Below are 20,544 nucleotides of genomic sequence, written 5' to 3'. Positions count from 1 at the left end.
GGAAGGCGGATGGGGAAGAGAGATCCAGCAGGAGGAAGGCGGATGGGGAAGAGAGATCCCAGAGGATGAAGGGGGATGGGGAAGAGAGATCCCACAGGATGAAGGGGGATGGAGAAGAGAGATCCCACATGAGGAAGGGGGAGGAGAAGAGAGATCCCACAGGATGAAGGGGGATGGGGAAGCGAGATCCCACAGGAGGAAGGGGGATGGGGAAGACATCCAACAGGAGGAAGCGATTGGGGAAAAGATCCCACAGGAGGAAGGGGGATAGGGATGAGTTGTCTCACAGGAGGACTCGGGGGGAAACGATAATCATACAAGATGAGGGGTTACAGAAAAAGATTGTACGGGAGGGGTGAGACTGAAAAGAGGCCCAGAAGAGATGCGCTCACGGTATCTGGTAGTGAGAAAAGTCACACACGGGGAAGGGCAGGGAGGACAATCTCACAATGGTATTTATCTCCTTCTCACTGGGAAGGGGGTGTGAATCTCTGACCCACCTGCTGCAGTCAGTGTCGGTAACAGTGAACCATAGAAACATAGAAAATAGGTGCAGGAGTAGGCCATTCAGCCCTTCGAGCCTGCACCGCCATTTATTATGATCATGGCTGATCATCCAACTCAGAACACTGCCCCAGCCTTCCCTCCATACCCCCTGACCCCCGTAGCCACAAGGGCCATATCTAACTCCCTCTTAAATATAGCCAATGAACTGGCCTCAACTGTTTCCTGTGGCAGAGAATTCCACAGATTCACCACTCTCTGTGTGAAGAAGTTTTTCCTAATCTCAGTCCTAAAAGGCTTCTCCTCTATCCTCAAACTGTGACCCCTCGTTCTGGACTTCCCCAACATCGGGAACAATCTTCCTGCATCTAGCCTGTCCAATCCCTTTAGGATCTTATACGTTTCAATCAGATCCCCCCTCAATCTTCTAAATTCCAACGAGTACAAGCCCAGTTCATCCATTCTTTCTTCATTTGAAAGTCCTGCCATCCCAGGAATCAATCTGGTGAACCTTCTTTGTACTCCCTCTATGGCAAGGATGTCTTTCCTCAGATCAGGGGACCAAAACTGCACACAATACTCCAGGTGCGGTCTCACCAAGGCCTTGTACAACTGAGAAGGAACATTGTCAATGGACGTGTCACAGTCAGTGAGAAACACGGCCATTCCTGTGATTTACTACCATTAAACCAATGGCCGTTGTTCACTGATCTGATGAAGTCTCCAACATCCCTTCACAAGGAACCACAGAACCCTCCTGTCCTTGGGGAATTACTGACCGATCCCCTGGTCACTTGTCACAATTCTTCACAATCTGATTCACTACAGTTTTATCCAAATCCCTTTACAGGATATCCCCGGGATGTGGATTCAGGAACTGTGCTACTGCAGTTACAAACTCTTGGATGGTGAGGTGTGGGAAATGTGTACACCGCGCTCCGGGCAGAATCCTCTCTCTCCAAAAGCTCCATCAGGAACTGGGAAGGCTGCAGATTGTAGTTGATCAAATCTGCACCTGTAAACACAATCTTCTTCTCGAGCACTCCTCTGAAGGCCATCTGACCAACCCTGAGTAACACATCAGGGGACTGTCAATCTCACGACCATGGTTTTTCAGGATGTTGTAAATATAGTAGGAATATAGTTGGGTGATGGTCTTGGGAATTCGCTCTGGGTCCCTGACTCTTTGTGTGAAGAAGGGACTTAATGCCAGAGCGAGGATCCAGCAGTAGGAGGGGTTGCTGCCGCTACCGTCTGATCTTCAAAATACCTGATGAAATATTCCTTCCGTTCCTCACCAACAAATCCCAGGATTTCAGCCCAGACACCGATCTCCGCCTTTTCCAATAGATGTAACGCAGTGGGACGTGTGGTCACCAGCACTGAACACCCTGGGAGCAGCTTGTGCTGGATTAAACTGTACACAATGTCAGACACCTTGCACTTGAATTCAGGATCTGGGCACTGGTGCTTGGGTTCTGTATCTCTCCGACTGTCAGCAAAATCGATTCTGTGCTTGAATTCATCCAATCCATCGAATATAAACAGCAATCCCTCTGGGTTCTTCCAGACCTCTCTCAGGGCATTCCCAAAATGTGGATATTGATGCAGAATCAGTTCTTTCAAGTTTATTCTGCAATTAATGGAGTTTAAATCCCAGAATTTGAAACTGAAGGCAAACTGGAATTGTTGGTATATTTTCTCCGTGACCCAGTCATAAACAATCTTTTGTACCAGTGTTGTTTTCCTGATCCCTGGGACTCCAGCCACTGCTGCTGAACATCCCGAAGTTGATTGTGTGAAGAATCTTTTCATTTTGTCCCAAAAACTATGTGAGTAACTATTCTCAAACAGATGAGCAATCCCGATTTTCTCCAGCAGTCCGCGGAGATGTTCCTCTCTGCACTCCTCGTGGTCTCTGCCTCTTGCCAGCAGCTCATGTTCCACCAGTCTCCGATCTCGAAGAGTAGAAATGACCGTGAGCTCAGCGTATCGATCAACCAGCTGGAAAACCTTCACCTTCTCCCTCATCTGGATCGTGTTCACTCTCAGTGTTTCAGTTTGTGCCCGCAGAGTCTCCTTGTGTTTCTGTTGAACATCTTAGGATGGACAGAAATAGGTGGTCAATGCCTGATCTGATGAACACTGAACACTCACGTATTTACCCCAATAAAAAAAAATTGTTAAGGACACTGTTTGGGTGAAATTGGGAGATCAGAGATAAGAGCGTCTGAAGATGAACGATGGCCCCGAGACATTTTTGATCCGATTCAGGTTCGCTGTTAAAGCCTCCGCTCTCCCCTCTGTTCGTAGTTTGCAGATTCCCCGGTGTTCCAGCGAGCACCAAGTGCACACGTGATTCTGGAGAGGAGAGTGTTGTGTGGAGCGGCTGGTTTCACCGCTTTCACTGCTCAGCTTCTGCTGAACTGGGCAACACCGCAGAGGTTAACAGTGGGGGTCGGGGGGCAATTTACTTGCTCTACTGACTTTTACTTTCTCATAATGCAGCGGATACTCTCGACACTTCTTTAGGTTGAAACTGTCAGTACTGAGCCACAGAAAAGGAACATTATTTCCATTTCCTTTTCCAAGCTCAGCCAGTCACGATGTAACACACCCCGCAGTAGTCTACAGTCTCTTCTTCTCCGAGGAACTGTTACATTAACTCAGGCAATACACCCTCACCACACCTCTACAGTCTCCTCTGCTCTGAGGAGCTAGTACGTGAACTCAGGCAATAAGCCCCACCACACCTCTACGGTATCCTATGCTCCGAGGAGCTGGGACATGAACTCAGGCAACTCCCGGATTTTGCGTGGAAGAGCAGAAATCTGTAGAGGATGTCAGCAGTAATACGGGACTCTATAGTCAGCAGGAGAGGTAAGCGATTCTGTGGACTCAAAAAGGAGACACCGATGCTACTTTGCCTCTCAGGAGCCAGGGTCTGAAACGTTACTGGACACGTCCATAATATCCTGCAAAGGAAAGGTCACGAGTCGTGATAAATATTGGTACCAATGATATGGGAAGAGGTCTGGAAAACAAAACACAGGGAGTTAGGGAGGAAGCTGAGAAGCAGGAACTCAAAGGTAGTAATGTCGGGATCGCTGCCTGTACCACCCGACAGTGGGGATAGGAATAGAATGAGGTGGCAGATAAGTGTGTGGCCGAAGAACACAGCAAGGGGCAGGGATTCCAGCAGGGTCCGATATTCTTGCAGGCGAATTTACTGGAGCTGTTGGGAGTGTTTTAAACTAATATGACAGGGCGATGGAAACCAGTATGATAGAGCTGAAGATGAGCCAGCAGGTTTAAATGTGGACACAGCCAAGTGTTAAATTGTACCACAGAGGCAAAATTCGATTTTGGTTGGTACGACGTTGTGGCCATTACTGAGTTGTGGCTGAAAGAAGATCTTGTTTGGGAGTTTAACATCAAAAGATATACTTTGTTTCGAAAGGACAGGCAGGAAGACATTGGCTATGTTTTCGAGATGGAATTACACCTTCAGAAAAAGGGGACATAAAGTCAGAGGACGTTGGCTCTTTGTGGGTGGAGATAAGAAATTACAGGGGTAACAAAGCACATTATGGGAATCATATACAGGCCTCCAAATAGTCGCCAAGATGTGGGTTTGAGTTGCAAAGGGAAAAGGCATGTAATAAGGGTAATGACACATTTGTCCTGGCGAACTTCAATATGCAAGGGGAATGGGAAAATCAAGCATACTTCAGGTGTCGGGTCGCAGGAGAGGGGATTTATTGCGATTGTGCTTGAGCCTACTTGGGGAAAGGCTAGCTTAGATTGGGTGTTGTGTAATAACCCAGATCCTGTTTAGTGGCTCGCCGAGCTGGCTTGTTCACTTGCAGATGTTTCGTTACCCAGCTAGGCAACATCACCAGTGCAACTTCGGATGAAATGCTGGTGATCTATACTGTTCGCCTTTTGTGTGTCCTGTGATTAGTCCATGAGTGAGTGAGTGTCAATATGGAAGCAAAAGTGAGTGGGAAGTTGGATGATTGGAAACCTTTTAAAATCTAACAAAAGGCAACTAAAAAAGCTATAAGAAGGGAAAAGATGAAATATGAGGTGAGACTAGACAATAATATCAAGCAGGATAACAAATGTTTTTGTTCAGTTATATAAAAAGAAAAAATGGAGTTGAGAGTTGATATTGGTCCACTGGAAAATGATATTGGTGAGCTAGTAATGGAAGACAAAGAAATAGCAGGTGAACTTTAGAAACATAGAAACATTGAAAACCTATAGCACAATACAGGCCCTTCAGCCCACAATGCTGTGCTGAACATGTACTTACATTAGAAATTACCTAAGGTTACCCATAGCCCTCTAGTTTTCTAAGCTCCATGTATCCAGAAGTCTCTTAAAACACCCCTTCATATCCGTCTCCACCACAGTTCCATGCACTCACCACTCTGCGTAAAAAAACATCTCCTCTGTACTTACAAGCACCTTAAATCTGTGTGCCCTCTCGTGCTAGCCATTTCAGCTCTGGGAAAAAGCCTCTGACTACCCACACGATCAATGCCTCTCATCATCTTATACACCCATATCAGGTCACCTCTCATCCTCCACCGCTCCAAAGAGAAAAGGCTGAGTTCACTTAACCTATTCTCATTAGGCATGCTCCCCAATCCTTGTAAATCTCCTCTGCACCCTTTCTATAGTTTCCACATCCTTCCTGTAGTGAAGTGACCAGAGCTGAGCTCAAGTGGGGTCTGACCAGGGTCCTGTATAGCTAATGCATACTTTGCATATCTCTTCACTGTGGCCCGTGAGTGACGGGAAGCAGCAGTGACTGCCATCACTATTAATGAGAACAAGATTTCTGGATGGTGTGTTGCCATGGTCGGGGAAATCTCGCATCCAGTCTGAAACATGTTTAAGGGTAGTGTGAGCAGAGGACAAGGTTCACGTCGGCACCAATGACAGGGCAGGAAGGGTGAAGAGGTGCTGCAAAGTGAGTTCATGGATGTAGGTGATAGGTTAAAGTGCACAACATCCAGGGTTGTGTCTTCAGGATTGCCACCCATACCACATGCTAGTGAGGCCTGAAATAAGATATAATACAGTCTAACGTGTGGCTGATGAGATGGTGCATTGTGGAGTGCTGCAGATGTTTGGATGATTCCAAGGAAGATGGGACCTGGACAGACATGATCGTTTTGCATCCGAACTGGAGGGGGACTGATACCCTTGCGGGAAGGGTTGTTAACACTGCATCGGGATGGGGTGAGGTGTCAAACTTGAGCTGCAAGGGGATGAAGAACCAGAGTGGATAGTGGAGTGGTTGTGTGGGAAAGATGCTGTTAATCCAACATAAAAAGTCAGGAGTCTAAAGAAAGAACATGGTGAAACAAATGTTCCCAAATGTGTATTATTTCATTGCAAGGAGTATTGTAGGAAAGGCTGATGAGCTTAGAGCATGGATCAGCGTATTGAATTACAGTATTGCAAGCATTAATGTGATTTGATTGGAGGAGGTGCAGGACTGGCAGCTCAGTCTTCCAGGGTTCTGTTGCGTTAGACACAATTTGATTGAGTGGCAGGGATTAAAGAAGGACAAGTGACATCACTAGTTAGGGAAAATGTCCCTGCATTGCTCATACAGGACAAACTGGAAAGCTCAACCACTGAGGCCTTATGGGTGAAACTGAACAATAAGGAAGGGATGGGATTATATTACAGAGTGCCCAATAGTCAATAGGATTTGGGGGATCAAATTGTTTGAGAAATCACAGGCAACTTAGAAGGTTATGATGCTAGATGGTTGTAACTTTCCACTTATTGACCGGGACACCCATACTTTAAAGGGCTGTTTGGGATATCGTTGGTAAAATGTGTTCAAGGAAGTTCCCTTGATCAATATATTGAGGTCATAACTATAGACTGAAATACTATTAGGGTACATGACGGGGCAGGTAACAGAGGTCTGTGCAGGTAAATACTTTGGATCTAGTGATCATAATACCATTAGTTTAAAGATCATTATGGAAATGGGTAGGTCTGGTTCTAAATTGGAGAAAAGGCCAATTTTAATGGTATCAGAAAGGATCTGGTGAACGTGGATTGGAACAGGTTGTTTTCGAGCAAATCTGTGCTTGGTAAGTGTGAGGCCTTCAAAACTGCTATTTTAAGAGTACAGAGATGGAATGCATAAATGACGACCAGTACAGAGTTTGAATGTTGCTGACAGAATAAAAGGCAGGGCTAACATGTTTAGGGAACCTTGGGTTTTGACAGATATTGAGACCCTGGTGAAGGAGTGCATAGCAAGTATAGGCAGGAAAGAACAAATGAGGTACTGATAAGTATAAATAATTCAAGAGTTACTAAAGGAGGGAATCAAGAGGGCTGAAGTACGGCACGAGTTTGCTCCAGCAGATAATGAAAAGGAGAGCACCAACTCCTTCATCAAATATATTCAAAACAAAAGTATACCAAAAGGCAAAATTGGTCTTCTTGAAGTTCAGAGAGGGCATTAATGCATGAAGCTGACGTAGGTGGGGGAGATTTAAAATGGATTTTTTGCATTTATGTTTACTCAGGAGACATACAGCGTCTTTACAGTGAGGCGAAACAGCAATGCGATCATGGACCCTATACAGATGACGGAGGAGGAGGTGTTTCTGTCTTGATATAGAATATAGAATAGTACAGCACAGTACAGGCCCTTCGGCCCACAATGTTGTGCCGACCCTCAAACCCTGCCTCCCATATAAGCCCCCACCTTAGATTCCTCCATATACCTGGCTAGTAGTCTCTTAAACTTCACTAGTGTATCTGCCTCCACCACTGACTCAGGCAGTGCATTCCACGCACCAGGAAGCAACAAATCTCTCTTTATATTAATCTCTGTCTAATCTTGCTGCTAACATTGTGTTTGTCACAGAGTCCAGAGTCTGGGAACAGCTAGATGGCAGGAAGCAGATGGTGATGATGGGAGGCTGGTTATTGGAGTCCAGGCCCGCGCCTCGTGGAGTTCCCCAGGGTTACACCCATTGCTACTTGTCATCTATGTCAATAATCTGGTTGAGAATGTACAGGGTATGGGGAGTGAGTTTGCAGCAAGTAATGTCAAACAATTACTTCTTTTTGCAAGATAGTAATATAAACACCCCTCTTTCCCTCTCCACACTCAGAACAGACCAAAAGCTACTTCATAAGATGCAAGTTCTTCAAATGAGCAAACACTGAGGGAATGTGAGTGAGTTTAAAGAGCTGGGATACTGACAGTACATTACCAGACCAGAAGTGATTGTAACTGGGTCTGACAGAGGCATAACTGGTATTTCTGGGCACATTCAGTCTCACCATAACTATTCCCTACCTTACTCTGTACAGATATGTAATGTCTAAAGGACCAGTGTTTGAGTAAATGAGACTCACCAAACTTGCTCCGGACTGAATCAATGGAAACCCTGAGTCAGAAGGGTTCTCTCCAGTTGGTGCTCTCAGTCCTCAGGCTGGGTCACTTGCTGCTGTTCCCTCATCTTCAGTCGTGGTTCTCTTCCAGTTGTGGGCTTTTCTTCCAATAAATCTCTCACCGCAGGTCTAACTTTAACATGAAAGATGATGAAGCACGTTAACAACACAAAGGAGAACAAAATATTTCTGCTCACTGAAATCTAAACATTGAAGACAAATCTAATGATCTCAGTGAACAAATCTGTAACTGCCCCTGACACGTCACAAAACCTGATGAGGGATAGGAAGGAGTCATCGTTCAGTCATCGCTAAGATATAAGATGCAGGAACAGAATTAGGTGATTCGATCCATCGAGTCTGCTCCAGCACTCAACCATGGCTGAGATTTATTCCAACACCATATTCCCGCCTTCCTCCTGTAACCCTGAAGCTACTTAGTAATGATGAATATATTAATCTCTGCCCTAAATATACCCAAATGGCAGCCTCCAACCACCCTCTGTGGCAACAAATTCCACAGATCAGCCATCTTTTGGCTGAAGAAATTTTTCTCCTCTCAGTTTTAAGGGGAAGCGTCTTTATTCTGAGACTGTGCTGTCAGATCACAGACTCTCCGTCTAATGGAAACATCCTCTCCATGTCCACTGTATCCAGGCTTCTCAGCATTCAGTAGGTTTACTTAACCACCTCCCCTTTCACCACCCCGTCTGAACTCCAGTGAGCACAGCCCCATAACCATCAAATGCTCCTCACACGTAAAGCTGATCATTCCTGAGATTATTCATGTGAACCTTGTTGGCAACAACTGCACTGAACACATTCCCAAGTACAACAGACAATCAGAAAATTTAAACCATTCCAGAGTGAATTTAATAAAAAGCAACTGGAATCACCAGAGTCGCTCAACAGGAAAGGAACTGCTGTGGGGAGATCAACAAATTTAACGATTCAGGTTCACAATCTTCTGTCAGAATGGACTCAAAATTTTCCATTTTTAGTGCAGATCTCCAGCAACTTGAGTCTCTGTTTGATTTCCACTGTCTGACAGACAGGTGACAGCGTGGAGGAATTTCCAAACACAGTTCGAACACTGAACCCCCCCAGATCTATTTCTGCTGGTGCAAACACAGAACAGCCCATTTAATCACAGCCTCTCCTTGTGAGGGATGAATACAAACTCATTCTCTCCTCAGATTAACAGCATTGCTTCCAGAGGAACTCCAGAAACAAACATTTGATCCCAGACCAGAAATACTGGCTCAACACCTCACAAACCCGGGCAGCTTGATCCCCGGGTCCATTTTACTTGGATCTAAACAGGGGTGCAGTGCTGCCGGAGCTCACCGGGGCACCACTCCGGCACCTCGGTAAAAAAACGTCAAAATGAACAAGCGGGGAATTTAACAGCGGCCGCATATTAAATAGGGGGAATTTTACAGAAGTGGGGGTTGGGGATAGGTGGTGGTGATTGGTGGGGAAAATACCACTAACAACATTAGGATAGGATATTTGATCGTTTTTGGTGAAATCCTGGATCTGTGACTGTTTTTTATTGAAGTATTTGTGAAGTTCGTCCTCGCTCGACCGTTGTTTTCCCAGCATGCCCTGCTGTAGCCTCCCTCCATTTCACAGATCCTCCGTCTCTCTCCAGCCGAGGGACGACTGGACACAAGTGTGAGCGTTTTTCCGCTCTTTCCAACGGGTACCATTGGATTCCAGGTAGCAGCTGTATTAAGCAAGGAATGAACATCGAAACCCAGGTTAAAAGTCCAAAATAATGAAAGAAAAATTCACTGCTCGCTTATCTTCGGCCTGATTTTGATGAAGAATTCAAGGTAATCACCCAAAATCTTCTTCTACATCTGGATAAAGTGAATTTAGTTTTTTTCACAAGGCAAATGGGGAAAAAAAATTTCTAGGCTATAAGCTAGTTTTACATCATTTCAACTGTCATTAATAGCGCATCAACCCCTTGGCCGAGCTCCACCAACTATAGTTGATTGGAAAGAGGCTGTTTGTCTCTTTGTGTTGATAGGAAAAAGAGTAACTTAGGGAGGCAATGAACGAGACGAAACGCATTTCCAAACCTCCCAAATGGTTGCCCTCCTCCCCTATTAACATTTATCACTTCCAAATACGATATTTTTTATTCGTATAGATACGACAATAATTTATGTAAAGATTCAAGCTTCTTTAACTTTTTATACATTTAAAGACTAAACAGAATCTGTATAGGTCTAACCATGTAGTACTCGACGTGTGAGGATATTGTGAGTATCGACACTCACAGATACACTTCCTGTCCAAACATTTCTGTGAGAGAAACGGTACGAGGCAGAGTTGCCAACCTTCCACTTTTGATACTAATATTCAGCAATATTCGTGGCTTTAGCAAAACTTCATTAGACGTTTATTTTTCATACTTGATTACTTGGTTCCAATGTAGATATCTAAAAGTGTAAAAAACTTACTTGCTTTATTTCTGTTATTTTTATACCTGCTTAGGAACACTGCTAAGCGCTGTGGGCCCTGCTGTCTGCTCTGACTCAGTCGTATCAGTAAGGCTACATCTGTGGTGGTCCGTGGATTACTCACTAATACAAAAGTAAATTTTTCTCACTAACAACCCTGTGGCTTCTAAGCAAACAATGTTAACTTCTTTCTTCCGTAAACAAGCTGAGGAGTGTAACAAGAATAACATACAAGTCATTGATAACAGTAAAACTAACAAAAGCTGTGTTTCGCCTGCATCTAATTCAAATTTTCTAACCGACTCCAAATGCAGTTCTGAAAGTAATGGTCCTTTGAAGTCAGGCCTGTTCAGATGTTTGATAGGCTATAATCTTGTTAATGTCTTAACTGTCACTATATTTCTGTGTACATCAGTCACTGAAAGCAAGCATGCAAGTACAGCAGGCAGTGAAGAAAGCTAATGGCATGCTGGCCTTCATAACAAGGGGAATTGAGTATAAGAGCAAAGAGGTCCTTCTGCAGCTGTACAGGGCCCTGGTGAGACCACACCTGCAGTACTGTGTGCAGTTTTGGTCTCTAAATTTGAGGAAGGACATTCTTGCTATTGAGGGAGTGCAGCGTAGGTTCACAAGGTTAATTCCCGGGATGGCGGGACTGTCATATGTTGAAAGATTGGAGCGACTGGGCTTGTATACTCTGGAATTTAGAAGGCTGAGAGGGGATCTTATTGAAACATATAAGATTATTAAGGGATTGGACACACTGGAGGCAGGAAACATGTTCCCGCTGATGGGTGAGTCCAGAACCAGAGGCCACAGTTTAAGAATAAGGAGCAGGCCATTTAGAACGGAGTTGAGGAAAAACTTTTTCACCCAGAGAGTGGTGGATATGTGGAATGCTCTGCCCCAGAAGGCAGTGGAGGCCAAGTCTCTGGATGCTTTCAAGAAAGAGATGGATAGAGCTCTTAAAGAAAGCGGAATCAAAGGTTATGGGGATAAGGCAGGAACTGGATACTGATTGTGGATGATCAGCCATGATCACAGTGAATGACGGTGCAGACTCGAAGGGCCGAATGGCCTACTCCTGCACCTATTGTCTATTGAGCTGTGGAATTCATATATTTCTTTCATCTTGGTTTAGTGCTTGACATTGTAAGAAGCCCTATTCATTTATATATGCCACACCCAATTTGTGTACCTGCTCATTACATGAATGGGGGAAGGAAGTTACCCAGTACATGAAATGAGCTGGTAGACTGATTAGGTGTGAGATCGAGGTTCTTAGCCTAAGGTTGAAGGAGTCAATTTTGAAAACCTAGCAATTTTCAATTATCTGACACAGAAATACCACAACAGTTATTAGCTTCAAACTTTCTGCATGATCACTCACAGAGCGGAACTACACGTACATGTAACGACAGCTGTAAACTTCAGGCCTTCTAACTTAGGCCACGAACTTATCAATCACCCCTCGTCCAGCTCCAACACCTAAAAAAACTGGCACTGCACCCCTGCTCCAGCCGTCAGGCAGAGCTCGGGCCCGGGACTTTCCGAATTTAAGCGGCCCAGATTCACACAAACTCGGGGATGTTTCCACTCACCGCCGCCCCGAATCGGAGGCCCGCCAGCGGCAGCTGCATTCGGCACCGCGCATGCGTTTAGCAGGATGTTCGCGGCAGCGCCACCAGTGTCCGGAGGTCCGTGCAGCGCCACCAGTGGCCGGAGGTCCATGCAGCGCCGCCAGTGCCCGGAGAACCATGCAGCACCACCAGTGGCCGGAAGGCCGGAGCGATAACAGGGAGGTAAATCACGAACACGACAAAGTCTGCAGATCAAAGTTGCTGGTGAACGCAGCAGGCCAGGCAGCATCTCTAGGAAGAGGTACAGTCAACGTTCCAGGCCGAGACCCTTCGTCAGGACGTGGACTGCACCTCTTCCCAGAGATGCTGCCTGGCCTGCTGCGTTCACCAGCAACTTTGGTGTGTGTTGCTTGAATTTCCAGCATCTGCAGAATTCCTTGTGCTTAAAGTCTGCAGATGCTGGAAATCCAAAGCAACACAAACAAAATGCTGGCGGAACTGAGCAGGCCGGGCAGCATTTATCGAAAAGAGTCAACAGTCGACGTTTCCAGTTGAACCCTCCTTCAGGACTGAGATAAAATGACGGAAATACCTGAATAAAATCGGTCCGGATGAGGAAATGTCTCGCTGGAAGGTGATAGGTGAAGCCAGGTAGGTGGGAAAGCTGAAAAGCTGAAGAAAATAGAATCTAATAGGAGAGGAGAGTGGAGAATAGGAGAAAGGGATGGAGCAGTGGACCCAGAGAGAAGTGATCAGCAGGTGAGAGGACGTGGAAAGTCAGAGAGGAAGAGAGGGAGTGGGAGGGAGGGGTGAGGGAGAGATTTGTTCACCGGAAGGAGAAATCGATATTCATGCCATCGGGTTGGGGGGCGAGGGGTACCCAGAAGGAATATAAGGTCCTGATCCTCGACCCTGAGGTGGCTTCATCTTAGCACAAGAGGAGGCGATGGGTTAACACGTCGGAACGGGAATGGGAATCGGAATGGGAATGAAAATGTTTGGACACCGGGAAGTCCTGCGAGGAGCGGATAGTTCAAAGGTTAATTTATTATCAAGCAGGTATCCGTAAACAACTCTTGAGTTTCTTTTCTTCTCCAGACAGCCACGAAACAAAGAAAGAACATGAAAGTCGTTCAGAGAGAAAAATAAAACTCCCACCACACCCCCCGCATCAAAAAGAAATGCATCCCGATCATCAACCCCCAAAACCCACCCCTCCCGCACAAAAGGGAACAATAACATCGACCCCCCCCCAATAAAAACAACCCTACCCCGCACAACTGCGGAGGATCTGGTGTCACCAGTGTCGAGGCGGCCGCATCGGGAGCAGCGGACACAACGGGCGACCCCGGAAGATTCACAGGTGAAGTGTCGCCTCACCTGGAAGGATGTTTGGACAACGGAGAGAGTTCGGCCGTCCGGCCCTTTCACTGTGACACCCCGAACTCCACATCAAATCCGTCCAAACCAATCTGGGTGAACTTTAATGACCAATAAATATAATTCCTCTCAGTGATCAGCTGTCTGAGTGATCCCCTGACTCTGAGAGGAAGGGGTGTCTATGGTCCACATTGTCAGGGTGTTGAGTTTACCAGGAGACAGAGACCGCAGGGACGGGAGGTTTTCTGTTGACTAATACACTGTGTGTGGACCCCGCTGGCAATTCTGGTGTTGTGACCCGAATCGAGACAAACACCAGGCTGCCCACTCCACCAACAACACGGCACAGCCGGACACATAACAGGGGACTTTACATCTCACAACACTGGATTCAGTGATGAAACCCGTGATTAATGTTGTTGTCCCACCGAAATCATCAGAAACGTCCATTCAGGTGTTTTTAAATACGAGCGCTCCCCCACAGGTGACGTCACACAGGGGCACACACGCGCCTGACGTCTCACATGGGCTCCCCCACACCGGGATCTGCCCTCACGTGCGCGATGTCTTACGTCACCCACGCGCTGCGGTGCTCGAGCTTGGTCGGTTTAACGGCTGAGCTACTAATCACGTGACTAGACCCTCCCCCTCCGCTGTCAACGGAGGAGTCAGGAGCTGTGCTATTCCCATTGGTGCGAAGCGATGTCAATCACTGCTTACAACCAATAGCCGAGGCGGAACAGCCGAGAGGGCGTTACCCCCGCTAAATCCGTCACCCGGTCAAGGCGCGATTTACCGTCAGAGCGGAACAAATCCCAAAGTAAATGTCCGCTTTCTGATTTATTTCCATTTCCCTCCGAGGGAAGTTGGGGCGTTTGTGAAGCGTCTCCTGCGGCCGGAGTCTGATGTGTCGCTGAGAGGTAGGAGGAGACCGCTCGGCCCGTCGGTTTGATGCCGGTTCCCCGGGGAGGGAGAGGATGAAGACGGTGAGAGAGGGGGCGGACAGGATGTTTGTCCCGGTGGGGACAGGAGGGGCTCATCTGTGGAAATGTCTGAGCCCACGGTGGTGGCGATTCACCACATTGGGGGGCAAACACCGGCAGACTGTTGCCCTGCAAGCGGGGCCGATGGTCCGGGCAAAGTGACAATTATTTGTGTTTTGTTGAGACTGTACCGGGAATATGGTGTAAAATCCCGCTCCCCACACTAACACGGGTCACACAGACCAAAGAACAAACTGCCGGAGGAACTCAGTGGGTCGGGCAGCATCTGTGGAGGGAAATGGACCGTCAACATTTCGGGCCGAGACCCTCCCTCTGGACTGAGAGTGGACGGGAAATAGTCCGAGAAAAGAGGTGAGGGGTGGGGATGGGGCAAGAGCTGGGGAGTGAGAGGTGGATCCAGGTGAGGGGGAGGTGGGAAGGTGGAAATAGTGACGGGGGTGGGAGGTGAGTGGTTGGGGCAACACGGGGCTGCAGAAGATGGAAATTAATTCCATAGAGGATTAACAAAGAGGTTAGAGAGTATTTGTTATGGAGAGTGCAATGAAGATTCACCAGACTGATCCCTGGAGTGGTGGGGTCATCATATGAAGAAAGATCAAATGTGATAACCCTTTCATTTAGAGAATCGAGGACTGAGAGATGAAGACATTGAAATGCACAACATCATTACCGGTTGAACCAGGGATCCCAGTCTCTGAAAATGGGGGTGGACTGTACGGGACTGAGATGAGGGGAAATGTCTCCATTCTGAGGGTGGTGAATGTCTGTAAATCCCCACCACAGAGGCCGGTGAAGACTCAGTATCGTCCTCACATAAAAAAAAGAGGCCAGCAGATGTGTGGAGACTGAAGGGATCGAGGAAATGAGGATCGGGCAGAAACATGTGGCTGAGATGGGAGAGCAGCCGCCATCTTGGTGATGGTTCGAGGGGCTGAATGGCCACCTCCTGCTGATTCTCACTTGGTGTTTCAGTGTTCCTGTCCAGTGAGCCCGGAGGAATGTGAATAGAAAGTAGAAACATAGAAAAACTGCAGCAGTATAGAGGCCCTTCGGCCCACAATGCTGTGCCGAACATGTTCTTACCTCAGAAATTACCCAGGGTTACCCATAGCCCTCTGTTTTTCTAAGCTCCATGTACCTGTCCAGGAGTCTCTTCGAAGACCCTATTGTCCCATTCCACACACTCACCACTCTCTGTGTAAAAAAACTTACCCCTGACATCTCCTCTGTACCTAATCTCCAGCACCTTAATCCTGTGTCCTCTTGTGGCCACCATTTCAGCCCTGGGAAAAAGCCTCTGACTATCCACACGATCAATGCCTCTCATCATCTTATACACCTTATCAGGTCACCTCTCATCCTCCGTCGGTCCAAGAAGAAAAAGCCGAGTTCACTCAACCTATTCTCATAAGACATGCTCCCCAGACCCGGCAACATCCTTGTATATCCCCTCTGCACCCTTTCTATGGTTTCCACATCCTTCCTGTAACGAAGCGACCAGAATTGAGCATAGTACTTCAAGTGCAGTCTGACCAGAGTCCTACATTACCCTTCGCCTTTTAAATTCAATCCCACGGTTGATTAAGGCCAATGCACCGTATGCCTTCTTAACCACAGAGTCAACCTACGCAGCAGCTTTGAGTGTCCTATGGACTCGGACCCCAAGATTCTCCTGGCGGAGAATCTCACCTGGTCCCTAACACCAGCTCCATAGCAAAGAAAGCCCAGCAGTGTCCTTACTTTCTGTGAAGGCTGAGGAAGGTCCATCTCCCACCCTCCGTCCTCACCACATTCTACAGAGGACGTATCGAGAGCATCCTGAGCAGCTACATCACTGTCTGGTTCGGAAACCATCTCGGATCGCAAGACCCTGCAGTGGATACTGAGGTCAGCTGAGAAGATCATCGGGGTCTCTCTTCCCACCATTGGAGACACTTACACCACACACTGCATCCGTAAAGCAAACAGCATTGTGAAGGACCCCATGCACCCCTCATACAAACTCTTCTCCCTCCTGCCACCTGGCAAAAGGCACCGAAGTTTTCAGGCCCTCACGACCAGTCTATGTAACAGTTTTTTCCCCCCCAAGTATTCAGACTCCTCAATACTCAGAGCCTGGACTGACACCAACCTACTGTCTTGTTTATTATTTATTGTAATGCCTGCACTGTTTTGTGCACCTTATGCAGTCCTCAGTAGGTCTGGAGTCTCGTGTAATTTTGTGTTTTTTTACGTAGTTCAGTGTAATTTTTGTATTGGTCATGTAGCACCATGGTCCTGAAAAACATTGTCTCGTTTTTACTGTGTACGGTACCAACAGTTATGGTGGAAATGACAATATACAGTGCCTTGACTTGACTCTGATCCTCCGCACTGCCAAGTCTTACCATTAATGCTATATTCTGCCATCATCTTTGACCTAATACAATGAACCAGCTCACACTTATCTGGGTTGAACTCCATTTGCCTCTTCTCAGCCCAGTTTTGCATCCTATCAATATAGATAGATAGATAGATGGATAGATATACTTTATTAATCCCGAGGGAAATTGGGTTTCGTTACAGCCGCACCAACCAAGAATTGAGCGTAAATATAGCAATACAAAAAACCCCAACAATCGAACACCAAAATGCAAACTATGCCAGATGGAAAATAAGTCCAGGACCAGTCTATTGGCTCAGGGTGTCTGACCCTCCACGGGAGGAGCTGCATGTTCGATGGCCACAGGCAGGAACGACCTCCCGTGCTGCCAAGTGTTGTATCACGGTGGAATGTGGCCAAAGTCCAACAGTAAAAAGTTCAATATCCAGTCTGCAAACACGTTCCTCGATCATAATATACCCCGGATTGCACTATCCGTTGTTAGCCAGATCAGTAAGCACCCAACTCCTTTGCGCTTACCGCTCTCAGTGCACTTCCGGTCAGCCGGAATGGAATTACCCACCGAACTCCTCTTCTCCAAAAGTCTCTGTTGTCTCGACCCGGTCCTTTTTCCTCGGCTTTGTGATCCCCCTCTGTGTGTTTTCCTCCGGATTTCAGCTGGGGTGTCCATCGCTCTGTTCGCTAAGCCGGACGGTGTTTGCTGGTCCGTGAAATATACAATGCGACCTTGCTTCTGTCCAGCGTGTCGGGATGTAACCATTTCCAGTGCTAAAGAAAACCCAAAGAAAACTCTCTCTACCAGCATGTTAGGTAGCGTGCAGCTTCGACGTGTTACCGTGAGAAAAAAAATACAAAATATAACGGAAATTAAAAAGTAAGAAGAATAGATCGGATTGGCTGTACCAGGCTGCATGCACGACTGGTGCATGTGCAAGATATATCTTCAAGCCAGCACTTTAGATAAAATTTTAGTATCAAAATTGAGTAAAGAGATAGGTCTATACGAAGAGCATTTAGTAGGATTCATATTCTTTTTGAGAATGAGCAAAATGGAAGCTCCGTAAAAAGACTCTGGTTGTCTTCCTTCCTGTAAGGGTAGAACATAAATGTGGTATAAGCAAGGAGGAAAAAGCCTAATAAAATTCTCCAGAGAATCCACCGGGTCCTGGGGATTTCCCAGAATGCAATTCTCAAATAGCCTGAGCAATTTCATCCTGGGAAATAGGTTGATCCAATTGCCTACGATCATCTAACGAAAGATTAGGAATATTTAATTGATCTAAAAAATTATTCATTGCAATATTATCATTAACAGAGTCAGATCTATACAATTTAGAATAAAATTCTCTAAAAGTTCATTAATTTCAAGGTGGTCAGTTGTCATGTCCCCATTAATTTTATGTATTTCTTTAATTTGCCGCTTGGCTGAAAATGGCTTCAATTGATTAGCCAGTAGCTTACCAGTTTTATCTCCGTGAATATGAAGTTGACTTCTATCTTTTAAAAGTTGGCTTTCAATTGGATATGTTAAAAGAAGATCATATTTAGTTTTAGTTTCAATACGTCTCTTATATGTTTCAGGATCAGGTACAGAAGCATATTTATGGTCCAGTTGCTTTAACTGATTGGCTAATTCATTTCTTTCTTTGTTAGCTTTTCTAATGATGTTTGCAGTATAAGAAATAATTTGACACTGGATGTATGCTTTAAAAGTATCCCATATAATCAGGCTAGACGCCTCTTCCAACGTATTTTCTTCAAAAATAAAGAGTAATTTGATTCTCCATAATTTTTTTAAAAAATCCTCATCGGATAACAGAGTTGAATTAAATCGCCAAAATCTACTCATGGGGATAGTACCAGGAAGATTTAAAGATAGAATTACAGGAGAGTGGTCAGAGATAGCAATCTCTTTATATTCAATTGATCGAACTAATGGAATCATTTGACTATCAATAAAAATAAAGTCAATCCCGGTATAAGAATGATAGACATGAGAGAAAAAAGAATACTCCCTGTCCGTCAGATGCAGAAACTGCCAAGCATCAACTATACCACATTTAGTTAGAAAAGATTGGATAAACAAAGCTGATTTATTAAGTGTGGCTGGTTTAACAAATGAGCGATCAAATACTGGATCTAACCAGCAGTTAAAATCTCCTCCCATCACAAGGGAGTAGGTACACAAATCTGGCAAATATGAAAATAGACGTTCAAAAAATCCTGGATCATCTACGCTGGGGTCATAAACATGAGCAAAAACAATCAACTTACTGTCTGAACTCCCTGATACAATAACAAATCGACCATTAGGGTCCGAAACAACTTTATGCTGAATAAAGGAAACTGTAGTATCTACAAAAATCGAAACTCCACGTGATTTTGCGTTAAACGAAGAGTAGAATTGCATACCCTTCCACCCAGTAAAAAAAAACGTAAGGTATCACAGCTGCGTATGTGTGTTTCTTGTAAAAAAAATAATGGGTGCTTTCATTTTTTTAATATAAGCAAACACTTTATTCCTTTTGGTGGGGTGATTCACCCTTTCACATTCAAACTAAACAGGTTAATATTTCGAACCATTTTAAATACCAATCAACATGTAATTAAAAGATCTGGCCATAAGTTATTAAAACTAGAAAGCAAACCATAAAGTAAGGTATTCAAACAAACAATCATATATTCAACCCAACACAGCTCCCAGAGAGAAATAGGCCCTACCCCCTCCCCTACCCAAAGCGAGAAAGCTGACCAATAGACAGTCAGTGAGCTAAGAACTAAGTACCGGCCCCAAAAAATCCGGCTGATAGAAAAAAAACTCCAGTCCTGCAAGGTCATTATGTCCCTACCAAGACACAACATAAAAAGCAAAATAACTCAGTATTCGAAAATATGAAAGGATCACTTTAAACAAATTCAAAGAAAGCTGTATTAAAATAAAGCCTCAAAAAGGGATAAAATAAAGTAGTATCAAAAAATATATAACAAAAGACAATATATGAACAGCCAAAACGTAACCTTATTTCAAATTCATATTAACAGAAGAAAAAAACTTGATCAAATAAGTATAACAGTTTTAGAATTCATCCTTCAGAAACTCCTTTGCATCTTCAACTGAATTTATTCTTTTTCGCAATCCGTTCTTCAAAACAATACTCAGACGTGCGGGGAACTGAAGAGATGGTTTATACCCTTTATCATAAAATTCCGACATAACTTCTTTATATTTCATGCGATCAGCCAAAACTTCAGGTGAATAGTCTTCCACAAATCTAACCTTGTAATTTTGGAAATCGATCATTCCTTGTCTCCGGGTATGGTGAATTAAAAGGTTCTTAATACGAAATTCATGAAAGGCTAGTCTGACCGATCTGGGTTTCACTGCCAAGGACAATGGCTTCAAAGTCAGAGAGCAAAAAGCTCCATCGAGCTTCGGCTCGGAAGTGAATAAAGCAGGAAAAAGCTGCTTCAGAAAGTTTGCAAAAAAACTTCGTAGGGTCAGCGCCTTCAATTGATTTTTCAAGACCCAGGATTCGCAAGTTACTTCTCCTATTTCTATTTTCGATCTGATGATCCTTCTCAGCATTTTATCATTGGATAAAGATAACTCTTTGCAGAGTTTAATTGTATCTTCAACGTCCTCAGCCTCACAGTATTCTCCTGAATTTGGTTCTCATGCTCAAATAAAGTTCGCTGAATTGTATCCAATTTGCTGTTAAGCTGTTGAAACTCTTCACAGAATTCCTACTTTTGCCGTTTAAGGAAGTCACTGA

The 20,544-nt window shown here is 45.2% G+C and overlaps 1 protein-coding gene across 1 annotated transcript in view; it reads right to left on the bottom strand.

Annotated features, from left to right (window-relative positions):
* Window positions 1–20,544, bottom strand: part of LOC140208445 (uncharacterized) — a 76,106-nt gene that overhangs the window by 37,399 nt on the left and 18,163 nt on the right. The window lies entirely within an intron of this gene.

The sequence above is a fragment of the Mobula birostris genome, chromosome 13, assembly GCF_030028105.1.
Source record: "Mobula birostris isolate sMobBir1 chromosome 13, sMobBir1.hap1, whole genome shotgun sequence".
Taxonomy (NCBI): Eukaryota; Metazoa; Chordata; class Chondrichthyes; order Myliobatiformes; family Myliobatidae; genus Mobula; species Mobula birostris.
Note: the sequence above shows the minus strand (reverse complement) of the source record. Positions and strands in the feature narration are given on the sequence as shown.